The sequence below is a fragment of the Phyllostomus discolor genome, chromosome 5, assembly GCF_004126475.2.
Source record: "Phyllostomus discolor isolate MPI-MPIP mPhyDis1 chromosome 5, mPhyDis1.pri.v3, whole genome shotgun sequence".
NCBI lineage: Eukaryota > Metazoa > Chordata > Mammalia > Chiroptera > Phyllostomidae > Phyllostomus > Phyllostomus discolor.
Window position 1 is genome coordinate 133,948,663 of NC_040907.2, and position 16,956 is coordinate 133,965,618.

General features: G+C 37.8%; 1 protein-coding gene across 1 annotated transcript in view; it reads left to right on the plus strand.

Annotated features, from left to right (window-relative positions):
* The first annotated feature begins 1,050 nt into the window (after window positions 1-1,050).
* Window positions 1,051-16,956, plus strand: part of RHOBTB1 (Rho related BTB domain containing 1) — a 111,687-nt gene continuing 95,781 nt past the window's right edge. The window contains exons 1-3 of the mRNA XM_036026917.1: window positions 1,051-1,107; window positions 7,508-7,607; window positions 13,141-13,242. The gene's annotated coding sequence lies outside the window, so the exon portion shown is untranslated. The remainder of the gene's footprint in view (window positions 1,108-7,507; window positions 7,608-13,140; window positions 13,243-16,956) is intronic.

Below are 16,956 nucleotides of genomic sequence, written 5' to 3' on the forward strand. Positions count from 1 at the left end.
AAAATTATTATTTCTGCTTAAAATAAGAGTTACCACTAGCCCTCCATTATTCAAACTCAAGAAAAATGGTAACACTAAGGAGTGAGGCCTACAGATAATTTTTGAAACTTATTTTCAAATAAGTTTCAAAATTGTTAACCAGTTTGCGGACTGCTTCTTCCATAAACTTTTATACCAGCTGTTGAAAGCTCTTTCATTTTCACCCCTCCTTCACATCTCCTGGGAAATAAAAGAAGAAAGGAGATGGATAGTTTTAAAGATATGTAGGTTCAAAGTAGTGACAGGCCTAGGTAATGCTGATCACTCTATTATTCAGGGTACTATATTCAGAGTTTAGAACAAAGCTAACGTGTTTCTAGCATAATTTTTATGAAAAAAAAAATAAGTTCCTTTAACTCTCGTTACAGCGTCGCTCCTCTGAGGCTCTGAAAGGTGAAAGTGCAAAAGGCTGCAATACTTAGCGAAGAGTCTTTGTGTACAAGATGACACGGTGATGTGTGGTTTGTGATGTCAGCAGAACTCGCACACAGAATCGCTTGAGTGTCTATCTCTTGGCTGGAGAAGTCCTTACAAGAAATGGCTGACCCTTGACACCGCCAGAAACTTTACCCAGACTTTACCTCCATTGGTAGAAGAATTCACCCACTCCCGGCGTCCTACCAGTCCCAGAGGTGTTGCGCAGTCCCTCTGGCCCTGCATGGAGAAGGGCGGGGTCACTTGGGCCAGCAAAGGCTACTGGGGTCCCGGAGACAGACCGGCACAAGTAGGGCGACAGATTCTGGGATCCAGGAGGCCACTAGGGCTCCCTGACCGGTTTTGGCTCTAGTGACCCGCCTGGATGACTCCTGGGGAGGGATCCACAGCCTCTGCCCTCAGGGAAGCAGCTAGCAGGAGTGAGATGGCCAGGATGTTTCGGGTAAGGAGGGGGGTTGGGGATGGGGGAGGGCTTGGGTGCAGAGGACGAGGGGAAGGGCGGGGCAAGGTGGGAGAGGGAAGGGTTGGCGGGGCGGGGTTGGCCATTCCATGGAGCTTTTACAAAGCGCGCACTACACCAGTCCTGCCGCTAGGCAGACCGCGAGCCGCTGCCGGAGCCGCCAGTGTACCCAGGTAGCGTCTGCGCAGCGGAGCCGGCGGGATTGGGTGGGGAGTGGGAGCGCCTGGGTGGGTGGGATTTTGGAGGGACCTTTGTGCCACCACCAATCCCATCTTCACACACTCAGGAGACGCCAGCGCAGGATAATCCCTTTGCACCCTTGAAAGGGAGGTGACCTGGTTACCTTACAAAAGACCACCTGAGAGCTGCCCAACGGCTCTGTGAAAGCGCAGGGCCCCAGAGGGGCTGGATTCCAAAATACTTTGGGTGTTTTCTGCACCTTCCCAACTAACTGTCCAAAATATACATATTCATTCATTTGTTCATTCATTCATGTATTCTCTCTCTCTCTCTCTCTCTCTCACACACACACACACACACACACACACACACGCGCGCTGGTAGAGGTGGGCCCCAGGGGTGGTGAGAGATTAGAATCTGGGCAGAACTTGTCCAAACTGGGGTCTTCAGAAAGTAGAAGCGGCATCTGCGGCTCCCCTGTCCAGCCCTTAGATGACATGTAATTGATTTTTCTTGGTTTGTTAGCTCTGAAAGCCTCAGACTGTACAAAGGTTTGGGTCAAGAATGAACTTTGATCTCTACAGGTGTTTTTGCCCTGCTCCCCAATACCTTCTGGTGTCTGGAAGAGAGGTACACAGAACCATTCTAAAAAGTTGGGAGTAAGTGTTTAAGGGAGCTTAAAAACTTGTGAGTTTTCAAAACAGAAGGGAAACAGTTTGAATTAGGGTTTATTTTTTTAAATATACATGCATGTATTTTAAAAGAACAACTGGTGATGTCATTAGATCATGAATCCAGCAGGTATGGCATCATTAGAATTGAAAACTAAGTTTACTGTGTGATTTTAGAAAAGTTGCTTCCTTATCTGCTTCTTTGGGGGGCTACATTCCTAGGATGCATCTCCACTGGGGATCCCGGCACATGACCCGGATCTTGGGAGGTTCCCTCTGGTGTAGACCACCTAACCTGGGACAGAGCCTGTTTCATTACTAGGGTTTCGGGTGGGTGTGACCCACTCCCCTGGCCTCTAGCCCTGTTCTCCTGGAGAGGAAAAAGATTTCAGAAATGTGCTCGAGGCAAGAATGAGAGCAAGAAGGAATGCTATAGATTTCTCCCCCACTAAAGTTTTCACCTACTGGCAATTTAAAACCCAAAGCATTGTTTATCGCCTGTCAGACTCACTAGGAAGTATAAGGATTAACTAATAAAAGATGTGTAAAATGTTTCCCAAATATAAAATTCCATAAATATGCTAAACAGTAATAATCCACCCATTGTTAAATTTATGTAGCTGCTTCTGCCGTGCATACAAGATGATTTAGAATGCATGTTTCCTGTCAATTAAACAATGAGCTTGGAGTAAAATAATGAGTTCAATTCGTATCCTAAGAAACTTTGAAATAAAATTCCTCCCATAAGGCACTGTTGGCAGAGAATCATAAAGTAAGGAGCATTTCAAAAAGCTTTATGTGGAATGGCATTTACCTTATAGTGGGGGTAAAAGGGACCCAGTGAACTTCTAAAACTAAGAAATATTCAACCCTGGTTTGTGTGTACCCAAACCATAAATATTCCCTTATGGTTTGGGTTAGTCTACAGGGAGGGCAAACAGGTTTTGTGGAGTAGCCCTACAGCTGTCTGCTTTTTAATCCACACAATATGCCTCATGGTATTTTAAGGCGGAAGTTCATAGACAATGAAGAAAATCCTCATAGTTACTTGGATAAATTATTCATTCTTCCAATATCATGGACTTGGTTTTTAAGCATCTTTAACACCAGCAATCATTTTAATATCTTGCAGATAATTGAATTAGTTTGTTCCTAGTGGACTGAGGGCCATGTTAACATCAAATTTTTTTTGCATGTATTTTATAACAAAGTGTGTCATTCTTTTGTTTACTGGTCTCCTAGAAGAAAAATTGCTATGGATGGTCTTTTCTGTTTTATGAAAACTCTGCATTTACCACTTGCATACTAAGTGGTGAGCAAAATCATGAAGTTGGGGATGTTTTTCATTGACGCCTTCCCCCAAACAGCACTCTCAGATGGACAGCTGCTAAATCGGCCCCAGCCTAGTCTTCCAGAACTTCCCCCCTGCCACTACTCCTCTTAGCCAGGTAACAACCTCTATCTACTCATGTGCCAACAGCTTGCTATGGGCAAAAGTGCACTGGGTGAAAAATCAAGAGCTTACTTACATTTATCAGGCACCTATGGTACACCAGGCACTGTACCACATTATCTCATTAAATCCCTATAACAATCTGATGCAGTAGATGTCATCTGTGTTTTTCACAAAGGAAACTTAGTCTCAAAGAACAAGGACAAGCAGTTTATGAGTCAAAGAGGCAGGATTTGAAGCAAGGCTTTCTGACACATCCTGCTGCCTCGTGATCCCTAAGAAGGATTCACTTGGACTGAAGTGTGGAGAGTTCCATCACTAACTAACTGGCATTTGACTTCAGATAAGTCCCTTAAGCCCTCTGCCGCCTCCTACTTCCTTTCTGTGGTTTTGGATTAAACTTGCAGAGATGGAAGGAACTATTCCAGGGTTTTGGTTGTCAAGCATATAAACTGCTCCTCCCACAGGACTTCAGAATATACTCTTCTCTTCCCTTTCCTCCAGCTCCCTCCCTTAGTTACCATCTTTTATGTCTAAGTAAATATTACCACCTCCAAGAGGCTTTCCCAAACACTTTTCAGGCTTCTGTTATTCTCTGCCCCAGCTCTTAGGGATCCCTTATAACACTGATTGTAAGCTGCAGTTATCTTACTTACATGTCAGTCTACATGGGGTGGTTGGCATCTTCCCCCATAACTCCCCCCATCAGACTGTAAGCAGAATGAGGCCAGAACTCTTTTTGCCTTTTTTCATTATTGTACGCCCAGGGCCTACCACGGTGAGTAAATATCACATAGTAAGTGATCAATAAGTATATGTTGAATGAATAATTATCTCTTATAAATACATGTAGCAATATATTGTCCCTTTCTTCGGATAAACTAAGTGAAGTATCATTGATCTTAAACTTTTAGAGAGAGTGAGCCTGAATTATGAATGGGGATCCAAATATAGCAATGGAGACAACAGGGCTGCCCTCAGACATTCAGGACAAATAGACATGCTGCACATTGTGCAACCCCTGTATCTTACAGCAGAGAAAACTGACCTCGAAACAGTAACAGAAAATTGGGTTTGGAAGATATGCTAAAGACCAGTTAAAGACCATTGATTTATTGAGGAGGAGAATGAAGCTCAAAAAAACACAGAACCTAACGCATAGAACCTATACCTCTTGACTTCCATACCAGCGCTCTTTATATTACCCAGAATAAAAATTGGGGGACCACCTAATCAATAGGAGTAACAACCTGTAAACAATGATTCTTTTTTTCAGAAATTCCAAAGAGCCTCGGGTTTCCCAGATCAATGATAAGTAACAGCATCACTACATAGCGAAATATCCTACGTCAGACTATTTTATTTTAATTTTCGTATGGCCTCTATAATTTCAGCAACTCATTTACTATTTTTAATGATCCATCAGGCAGCTTTTTAATACCTATCATTAGTTTACCAACTCTGTTTAAATGCTTGGAAGCTCCAAATGGAAAATCTACAGTGCTGAGCATTTAATGCTAGTGCGACAGATCCAAGATACATTTAAAGGGTAGGTGATATTTTGTAGTCCAAATGATGATGTCTTGTTTTTAAGGACTAAAGTAACTTTTCTTCTTAAACCTAGAGAGCAATCCTTGCTGGAGTATTACATCCATAAAGGAAGAAGTTCTTAAACTTCAGAGGGCATAAAAATCATCTGAAGACTTTTTTAAAAACCCAGATGGCTTATCGCCATTCTGCACAGTTCTGAGTTAATGGGTCTGAGATTAGATCCAAACAACTGCACTTTTAACAAACACCTTTAGTGATTTCTCAGTCAGAAAGTCAGAAGATCTCACATGAAGGTCCAATAATAACTTTGTTATGTTTTGAATTTTCCCAGATTCCTTCTAGGGGGATTTTTTAACTAAATGTATTGGAGTAACAATGGTTAATAATACTGTTAAGTGTTTCAGGTGTGCAAGTTTACAATATATCATTTGTATATTTCATTGTGTGCTCACCAACCAAAGTCTGGTCTCCTTCCATCACTGTATATTTGACCCCCTTTATCCTCTTCATCTTTCTCCTACCTCCCTTTCCCCTCTGGTAACCACTTTACTGTTTGTGTCTATGAGTTTGTTTTGTTCGTTTGTTGCCATATGAGTGAAACCATGTGTTTTTGGTCCTTTTCCATCTGACATATTTCTTTTAGTATGATACTCTCAATATCTATCTATGTTATCACAAATGGCAAGATATCATCCTTTTTATGGCTGCGTAGTATTCCATTGTGTATATGTACCACATCTTCTTTATCCAATCATCTATTGAAGGACACTTAGGCTGTTTCCATGTCTTGTGTACCATGAATAATGCTGCAATGAACACAAGGGTACATATATGTTTACAAATAAATGTTTTCAAAATTTTCAGGGAGGCAGCCAGAAGAGGGATTGCTTAGTCATATGGCAGCACTAGTCCTAATTTGGTGAGGAACCCCATACTGCTTTCCATAGTGCTGTACCAGTTTACATTCCCACTAGCAGTGTACAAGGAGTCCTTTCTTTTAAGAGAAATTTTTTAAACAAAGAATTTGGCAAGGAATTCAGTGAGTTTAAATCTAGCAAATAGCAGAAATGACCAGAATTGGTTTACTAGGCATGATGGGCATCTGTTTCCGTTTAGCAAAAGCCATATGTACAATCATGATAGAGAACTCTCATATTATTCTATAGATTCTGGGCTGCCAGGGCTCTTGGGGACACTAGAGTCATCTTCAGTGGTGGACAGCAGAGGCCAGCTCTTCAAGCTGCTTCCTCTGTCTGGGCTGAGAGGTACATAATGGTTACATATCTGGCAGTTATATTTTATCTGGTCATGCTGAGCACTCTGAGGGTATCTCCCACAGTGCCTTAAAGATGATAGACTCACATATTTATTGAATACATTTAATGGATGATAAAATATACTAGATTCTTTTTCTGGGGATAACTTTCCCTCACATTAGGAAATATAACTTAAAAAAAAAGAAAACGAAAACAAAGAAAAGATATCTAATCTTTATGCAAAATGCCATTTAGTCTGACATTTCTAGACTGAAGTATTCAAAACAAATTTGAAAAGTGGATTTGAAGATCTACGGTTCATATGTTCTGGAAGAGCTATAGATTACAACAAGCGTGTCTCTCTATTGGGGTCACTGCGTCAGCTGGCACCACTCTCTAGGACACCCTTCACTCCAGTCCTGCTTGGCCCAGATAAGGTGACACCTTCTGGGACAGATCTTCCTGAACACCCAATCTCACTCACTTGCTGTTACATCATTCTCTTTTATTTTTGTACAATAACCATCCAATTATTTTGTTTTTATTGTCTACCCTCATGTCCCCTGGAATAGAAGTGTCCTGAGGTCAGAGGTCAACTCTGTATGTTTATTGCTATTTTCTGAGTATGCAGTGCCAGGAACTTTGTGGGTAATTAATAAATATTTTGCCAATTAGCTGAATGCCAAAAAACCAAGATCGGGTCTTCTGGGATTATTCCATTGAAAATCAGTAATTTTTAATCTTTTGGGTCAAAATCACCTTTCAGAATTGGGTTAAAATCATGAAACTCCTCCTTAATATAAACTAACCTGCATAAAATTTTGCATACAATTTGCGAGTCCATGGACCTCAGTCTAGGAAATCAAGTCCTAAAAGTGTATGCATAAATAGTATTTTAAAAAACTAACTAAAATACTGAGCTAAATATCACCAAAAAAGTAATTACTATAAACATCAGTGTCTTAATGTTCAACATTCATGATAAGTTACATACTGTAGGTTGCCTTTGGAAATTTTGTAACCATCTGAAGGAAAAACAAGGCTATCTATAAATATTGTATATTTTATTTATATGCTGGAATTGATTTAGACTTATAGAAACAGGCTAATAAACATACTGTGTAACAATATAAAATATATTTCAAAAAGGTAAGGAAAAATGAGTCAAAGTCAAAAATAACGCTACGGACAGAAGAGCCAGGAGAGAGATTCACACTCAAAAATCATGCCACAGAATTCAATACTATTGCTACAAGACAGTAACAAATACTGTTCTAAGTTTTTTTTAGCAGTCAGTGTGAAGTAAAAATAATCAGTTATGCCTTCCAAAGGGTCATGTTTTATATATGCTTATATATGAATATATATGTATCATACATGTGTTTAACAGTAAACTGCTTATTTATTTATTTACTTATTTATTTTATTCTTCACCTGAGGATATGGTTTTATTGATTTTTAGAAAGAGGAAGAGAGACAGAGAGAAACATTGATGTGAGAGAGAAACATCGATCAATTACCTCCCACACGTGCCTTCACTGGAGATCAAACCTGCAACCTAGGTATGTGCCCTGACTGAGAATTGAACCTGCAACCTTTTGGTGTATGGGATGACAATCCAACCAAGTGAGCAAACCTGTGAGGGCTAGCAAACACCCTCCTAAAGGAACGAAGTGTGAGTATAGTGATAATGAACACGTATTATCTTTCCAGTGTTTGTTTTTGGCAGGAGCCCTTGTACCTAAGCCTGAAATAACCCGTAATAAAACGTTTCAAAATAAATAGCACTTTAGATATATATAATTAATATTTTATGGCTCTAATTTTTGTTAGCAGTAGGCTTTGCAGAAAGAGCACCATTAGGTCAGTAAGACCATCCTAGAACTCAGGGGAAGGAGACTGGGGGGATGGATGGACAAGGAAGGCAAATGTTTTTCTCCATTTTTTCACACCCCTATCAGTCTCTGCAGCATTCCAGTTTCTCTGTTGTTACACATTATCTATTTATTTTTATTTAATCTTTATCATATATTTTCCATTATCCTTTAGTCCCTTTATACCACTGTGCCCCAGCAATCACCACACTCTTGTCCATGTCCTTGAGTTCTTTTTCTTTTTTGTTCAATCCCTTAACTCCCCCCCCGACACCAGCTGTCATCCTGCTCTCCATCTATGAGTCTGTCCCCATTTTCCTTGTTAGTTCAGTTCATTGGAGTCCACATATGAGTGAAATATGATATTTCTCTGACTGGCTTATTTCACTTAGCATAATGCTCTCCAGGTCTATCCATACTGTTGCAATGGGTAAAATCTTCTTTTTTACCTCCAAGTAGTATTCTGTTGGTTACATGGTATTTAAATGAAACACCTGAAGCTCTCATTCTCCCCTTAAAGGGGTACGCACCTAGGACATTTGACTAATGCATGTTATTCTAGCTAACCTTAGTTTTCTTCGATGGAAGTCCATTGGAGACTTCTCTGCCTTCTTCTCTCTTTTAGAGAGCAAATACAACTAGTTTCTCAGAACATTAGGTAGATTAGAGACATTCTCTGAGGAGCTATAAATGGATTACATTAGCATCTTTATTTGTCATTCTTAAATGGAATTTGTTTGCCCCCTTTGTGTTGAATCAAAATCAGATGGCATTTCTTCTTTCAACATGGACTGTTTACACTCATAATTGCAAGACTACAATTTTAACTGATACATTCTAATTTGCAATATTTGTGTTTCATTATTAGGGGGTTTGTATTTGTAATCTAACAGAGGGAAAACAACTTATGTAACATTTTCATTTTGTCTGTTTGATGAGATCCTGATGCAGTTGCTAGAATCTGTCACCATATGGAAGCGTCAGAGACAATTATATTTCATGTAATGACATGGATTTTAGAACCAGGCATAATACAAAAAATGCCTAACCCGCAGAATATCCTGAGAGAGAGACTTAAACTTTTTAAAAATCTTTTCTCTCCTTTGCCTTCCCAGCATGTCTTTTGTTCTAGTCTTCTTCTCCTCTCTTTGCAATGGCCCTTGTTCAATCTATGCAGTGGCAAAAAAGGCAAGAATAGAAATGAAAAATACTACTTTAATATCTCAGCATATTTCTTATATGCTAAAACCAGTTGCTCCAGCACAGGCAAAATTTTCAAAAAATATCCCTCTCATTCCCATTCATGTACTACTGAATCTGGGTGAGAAAGGATTCCCTCCTATCTTAATTTCTTAAATCCATCAAAAGCTCTTAGTGTTCTTGTGACTGATCTCAATACTTTGCTTATCTTTAGAATTTTTAAACAGTAGACAAAGGGTACATTTTTCCCACTGAATTTATATTTATTTTCATGTTCATTTCATCTGCTCATGCTTCAGTGAAGTCATCTTTACTAGGGCTCACTATGTGCCAGACACTGTTGGGATGCAACGAATCACATCAGGTATTCACTGCCCTCATTTGGCCTAAATGCTGATGGGGAAGACAGACAGCAAAAGAATGACACACATAGGTATGAAACTGAAATCTAAATGCTACAAAGAAGAAATACAAGGTTCTGGAAAATGAGATCTAAACAGTGTATAGCAGCCAGCTAGACAAAGAGTATGCACAGAAGTCACAATGTATGGAAAAACAGAAGAGAGCAGTGCTATGTGAGAGATAAGAAAGGCAGGTACCTGCAGTACAGAGAGCAGGACTGAACATCTTGAATCTAAAGATGTAATCAGAGGCTATCACCATGAAAGGCTTTTTAGCCATATCCAAGAATATGCCTTTTTCCTAGGACAAATTAGAAGGATGGAGTGTGTTTTTTTGGAGGGGGGATTGTAGTTAGTTACATCATCAGTTTTGTATTTCAGAAAAATACTTCTGGCTATGCTACAGAGTATTGGTTGGCAAGGGGTAAAAGTTATGCAGACAAGTTGAATTTTTTCAGCAAAAATACACTGGTAGCTTTCCCTAGCAGAAGAAGGATGGGATGTTGGTTCTTTCTAAAAAGTCAACAGATTTAAGAGATATATAGGGGATAAAACTGATGCGTCAGTTTCTGAGAAATTGTCAGAGAACACTGGAAGAGAAGCCAGTTTGCAAAGATACATGCTGAATTCAGCACTGGATATGATGAGTTTAAGCCTTGGACACATCACAGGACAGAACAAGAAGTCATTTGATTATGGGTGTGGAGCTTGTCAGAGACCTCTGGGGTATCGACATGAACTTATGACTCATCTTCACATTCATAGGTCTGGATGTGATTGATATGATCCATAGATGAATGTGATTGCCTAAAGAAAAGTGATAAAGTCAGTCCCCTCAGAGACGGCAGAGTGGAAGTCAATATCTCAGCACAGTGTGCAATGTGAGAAGGCAGAGGCCAGACTGATGTGGTGCGAACTAAAAACGAGAAGTAAAAAAAAAAAATAAAGATAAGCCTCAGTAATTATTTGCCATAGTTTGGCTACAAAGAGGGAGAGATTGGGGGACACAGCTGAGAGAGAGATAAGTAAATGAGTAGGCATGTGTTCATTCAGCAAATATTAAACTATCCTATATGTGCCAGGCACTAGGATAGGCACCAGGAAGACATTTTCCATCCCTAATGGCAGATCTGCCATATATTTCATGTGATAATTTCAAATGCATAATAACTAAATATTTTATGATCTGATTCATCACAATAAATTCAACATTTTCCTCAGATATAAGCCCTTACTTTTTATAAGATCATCAAGCAAATGAGCTAAATAAAAGAGAAAAATAACACATATCCATCTATGCTTGGCTTTCTTCTCCTCTCTCCTTTCATTCCTTCCATGTTTCAAATGTGAAGTCTTGTTATTGTCACTTATTTAGAAAACATTTTCTATAATGGTGTCCTTCAAATCACCTGATATTCTGTTATTTATATGTTATTTATAGAACATGCACAATATTCAAGCATTGAATATTATCCTATGGAAGTCAGAAATTTAAATAAATTTCTAGATTATGAGCTTTTAGAGAGCTCTTGACATTGCTGTATATAGCTATGCAAAATAAAGCCAGAACACTGTAAATAAGATTTTTGTAGTAAGGATATAATTAAGCATCCTTGGGTATACAAAGGAAAGTACAATGAGTTCTTACTCGGAAATTCCAGAAGATCCCCCAAAGAGGTGGTATTTGAACTGGGTGTTAAAAGACTGGCATTTCAGACAGCAGAAAGCTATTAACCAGAGTCATGGAGGCAGGAAACAGCTTTTGGAGGAAGCAGGGACAGTGAGGAAAAATAGTATAGTGTTTGTTATTAGAAGGGTTATGTGGAAAGTGGTAAATGTACTGATCTCAGATCTTAGAAAATTCTGCTGAGAAGTTTTAGACTTGATTCTCCTGGGATTGGAGAGTTAGAATTTTTCAAGCAAGTGAAGAAGCATGAGGTTGAAGAAGAAAACTGAAATCATCAGGAAAGTTGGGAAATAAAGATTGGAAGCAGGGAGTACTTGAGATGGAAGGCCATTGCTTTGAAGGTAGATAACAGATGGTGAATTTCTGATATGACAATGGCCTTAGGCTTGTAAAAGGAAACTAGAGCTTTGTGTGGGCAAAGTAGCTACAATCAGTTGGATTTGGGTGTAGTGGGGAGGTGCAGTGATGAAAAGGGAGAGTTGAGATGATGCCAAGCATTCAAGTCAGAAAGATTTTCCATATGGAAAGAAAAGCAATTCAGGAGAAGGGGGATGAGGATCCTGGAAATATATATAAAAAAAGAAAGATATAATTAAGCCATGAGTGTAAATGAAGTTGTTGCCAAGTGGAGAACCTCCAGGAAGGCCCACATCTAAGTAGAGGTAGAAAAAGGAAAACCAGAAGAGGAAAATTGAGAGGCATTCCTTAGGAGATTGGAGGTGAGATTTCAAGGAAGCTAAGAAAAACATGTGGAATTCAAAGAAGAGGCCTCTTGCTATGATTTGTTGCACTTACATAATCATTTAGTTGTGTCTTTTCCCTTTTGCCTCCTTTCCTTTTTGGAATGGCCTCACCAATTGGGCTCTGCAGCTATCAGTTCTGTATCACACATCAATAGTGTATCACATCGGTGCTGTATCACACTTCATCTTTACAGCTCTAGCTCCTATTTATTAGTGAGCAGCAATCAATCTTAAGTGAAGAAAGTCCTCATATGTTTGTTAGGAAGGGAAGAGAGTTGTATGATTTGTTAATCAGGAGTTAGTTGGTTTATATTTAGGATTTTCCAAATTCAAGCTTCAGGTTTGTCTCTAGGAGAAATACAAGTTTTACAGCAATAATAACTACCTCCAAGCAAAAGTACTGTTTTGCCCTTCAGTTTCCATTGTAGGTAGTCAGTACCATTGTAGGTACTCTTGTTAAATAGAATAATCCATTTTATCTCAGTTTCTCTGTATCATGCTTCACATGAAAATTTTTTTCTATTAATTTTATATCAGAAAGATAAAATACTTAGTATCTTAGGGGGAGTGATGTATTTTCCCCTTTCTAATAATAGGAGTTATAGAAGACATTGTTTTCCTTTTACTTAAATTACCAAGAAATTCAAATCCCAATTATAAATTCAATCAGTTCATCTACTGACCAACATAGATGGCATATATACTTCTTCCTTTTTTTACTCTCGACCTTATTTTCTTATTTTTACTCACATTTCATTATTTTTCCTTTTGGAAGCCACTTCAAACTCTTAAGATAAAGAGTCAGGGCAGAAATAAATACTTCCACTGTTAACTAAATATCTTTTCCACATGTGACCTCATTTCATCATCAGGACAGTTCATTGACTAGCCAGTATTATTACTTCCACCCAATGAGGAAATGGAACTTCACTGAAATTAAAGACTTAAAGTTCACCCAGACAAGTATTACATGGGATTCGACCCCTGGACTTTTTTCTCTAATGACACTAATCATTTTGGCCTCCCTTGCTCAAACGTTTGTGGACAGCTGGTTGATTTCTAAACAGCATATGGCTGACTGTGATAACTCTCATTCAGGTGAGCAATAATCACGGACATCAGAAACTAGTATTGTTTGAGCAGTTTTCTTCTTGATAATGAAATATTTCATCCTTGTATCTCCTTCCCAGGTTTTGTAACCATCAGGAAGTACATGAAAGGGGCCTCTTTCATCAAGTATTCTTGATTAAGTTACGAAAATGGAATTGAAGTTTCTTTTCCCTCTTTCTATGGTAAGTAACTAACAATTTGGGTAGCAGAATTGACATTCCTTCTATCTAATTTTCTCTATACATTTATAAAAGAAATGGAAATGCTTCTTGTATGAAGATGACTTATGAGTAATATCCAAAAAATTTGTCTTCAAAATGTTTCATTAAAAAAGGCAATATTCCATTTTTCAGTTCAACTGTGGTTTTTATAAATTCTGGTTTAATATGTTTTATCCGGTTTAGAATTTGAGTCATTTTGACCTACATATGGGTTTTGATCATTAAAATAACAGAACTCATGTACCCACCTTATACATACTTCTAAAGTTCTTTAGTGAATAATGTCCTAAGACATAAAACAACCAGTTATTCTACCAGCAAAATGGATTTATTTGGGACAAGCGGAAAACTGCAATTTGGTACAAGCATGCTGGAGCAAAAACTAGGCATGTCCAACTAGCAAAGGAGAGAAACATTATTTTATAGAGCAAAAAGAGCAATTTGGGAGGGGCTGTTTTGAAAGACATTGGGGGAAAGCAAGAGTCAGGGTGGTGACAGTTCCTCATTGAGTGAGGTGCTGGACAAGGAAGGAAATCTTCCTACCTACTGTATCTGCAAAGTAGTATGGGTCTGCAAAGGGTCTCTTCCTAGGGAGGTGTAATTGACCTGTAGTGGTAGGAAGTGATGGCTCCCTCTTCTGGCCTCCTGACTCCAGATTAAATGAGGTTTCCCTTCTTTAATTTTCACTGTAGCATCTTGTACAGAAAGTGGATATGCATATTTTTAAAAGTCATGACCATATACAAGGATGATTTAAAAATGCCAGATTGCTGTGTGGTGGTATTTCTCTTCTCCCAGATGCCCTTGTTTGGAGCATCCACCGCTTTGGGCCTGCCAAAGGCACTGACTGCCTTTAATAGGAAAAACGTACTGCCTTTTCCAAGTGATCAGAACAGAGTCATCCCAAGTAAACAAAAGTAGCTTTTGAAGAAAGGGTCCTATTATTGAATTCTTTCACCACAGTATTGTGCCAAAAGGACTTATGGTTTGAGATGGGTAATCTCCTTTGTCTACCCACAAAACATTTATTTTCACTCTTCTTTGTATTTTATTTTTCTTTATATGTCCTAATGCATAGTTAAGAGAAAAATGCTCTATATATCTGTAACTACAAAGTTGTAAACTTGTAAAATTTCATTTATTCTAATGAATTAGAAGGGTATAGCATATCTGAATTTGTAGGAAGGCTCTTTTACACATAACTTTTAAACAAATGTGTCTTTTATTACTTTAAACTACATATAGTAACTTCAACAAAACAAAGTAGAAATCCTTAAGGAGACCTGATATTACAAATCATATGAACATTTTGTTATTAGCATATAGATTAGATGTATATAGGAGCTTATAAAGTGCCTGAAGTTCATTGAAAATAGTTTATTCTGCATCTAAAAAGTGTACATAAGATTGAAAATAAATGTTTAAAACACCATATATTATCTACCTATAAATAAATGTGTTTGCAAAGCAAAGGTAAACGTCGGCCCAGCTCATGAACAAACTATCAAAAGCTTTTTAAATTTACTGAAGCACTAAATTAATGAGATATTACCATGTGTGCATAAATAACTTAAATGATAAAATTTGCTGATTCTTCTCCCATATGGGTATTTGTGCTAATGAATCAGGATCCTATTTACACTATTAGTCCCCAAAGTAATTGCTTATTTGAAGAAGTTCTGTCTTATGGGTTTTCAGTTAATTAAATCCATTTACATTTTATACACACATTTTAAATTCTCAAGTCCTATTTTTCATAAGCCAGATTCAAATATGTTCATGTAATACTACTTCTCACTAAGTCACTGGTCTTTCATTTTTAAAAGAACTTTCAGAATAGCCATATGCATAAAATGCTTGTTAATTAAATCCAATCAATATTTTAGAAAAGTCAGCCCATTAACTGTTATTTTTTATTTTAAGTTTTCCCATTTGTAATGGTGATTACTATGCTAAACATACCACTAATTTCTAATTTTTCAGTTAGCTTAATTTATTCAATTTTTTTTTTGCTTTGATTTTGCATGGCAGTTTTTAACTCCTAATAATGCCTTTAGAATTTCAAGCAACCTTTTCCTAAAGAGGAGCTTTTTCAAGGTGTGTGCATATTAACTGATTGATCTGGCCAACCCATTTGGGAGATCTCTAAAACACAGAGCAAAACACATCTAATACTGAGGAACAGAGTACAATGATTAACAAAGTTAAGGATGTTATAAAAAGTATAGTTTCATATTTTGCAAATATTTGAGAAGTTGGAAATTAAAATACATAAGTGATTTTAAAAATTGTAAAATGCCTTCATCATGTCTAAGCCATGGAAATTTTTCAGTGCTATACTAGCTTGGAAGCTTGAAAAAGCTACCAAACCTAGGAGAGTAGAAACAGAGGGACAGGCTGAATGGGATTAGGGGGTAGGGGGTGGGGAGGAACAGCCATAGGATCCATGCAGTGGGCCCAACATCTAAAATCAGAGAGCATACATAGTAAGGCCAGATTCTGGGAAAGGCATATGGGCACAATATGGAACATAGATTGAAATCCAGTTTTGAAATCATGCCTAACTGAACTATTTCTAGGTGGTTATTGGATGTTTATGTAGTTTAGTTTATTTAAGTATATTAGTTCCTCTTTGCAATGAAATCGTAAAATGCAGAGTCTGGATACACTTGGGTTCAAATTCCAGTCAAAGATCATCTCTGAATAAATTTTTTTTAAAAAGTAAAGTACCAAGTGGAAAAAAGAGAGAAATAGGGCAGGAGGTAAGAAGGGGGGGAAGAATATCCTAAAATCAGGATATAACCGTTATTTTGTCCTTTTTAGCAGTATTGGACAATAATGTACTTTTATTGTTACCTTAACATGAGAAATAGGTAGAAAATGGAAAACAATTGTTGAAAGGCTGAAAAACTCATATACTTTCTAAAAAATAAATAAATTTCATTCAACTAAATCTTACTAATTCATTTAAGCAATGATTTATGGAAAGCATAATACCAACAGACTCCAATGAAGATAACATTTTCTTTGTAGCTGGAATCACCCTGAGGAAGCATTTCTTCTCATTTAAAGAAAGTAGGAATAAAGCACTTATATTAGCATTTGTATAAATTTTTAATACTGAATAAAATATTAGTGTTTAGTGTAATATTCTCAACGTAATACTCCTCCATAATGGCATGCTAATTGGTTAAAATTAAATCAGACATTCAAAAACCCCGAGAATAGACCATCTAACACTTGTAATTTTTTTCATTAGTTTCCAGAATTCCAATTAAAATGGAATTAATCTGTCAAATAAAAGGCAATGATACAAAAATAAATTCTGTTCCCTATGTTACATGGACCCCACTCCATTACCACTGCTCCACCCCTGTGATGTCATATATAGGAACAAAGAGAGTGAGAAAGAGGGCAGATCTTCCCTGGTGTGTTTTAACCACGACAACAGCATTCAAGAGGCAGGCAACCTATGCACATTCCAGCTCTGTAACTTACTAACTGTGAGACTGCAGGCATTTTATTTGAACCTTGTGGAGCCACAGTTTTCTCATCAGTAATATTATTAGTTTAATAGTCCCAACCTCTTAGAGTTACTGAGAAAATAAAACAGAGGATTTCGACTGGGGTTGATTTTGACCACCAGGAGACATTTAGTAATGTCTGAAACAGTTT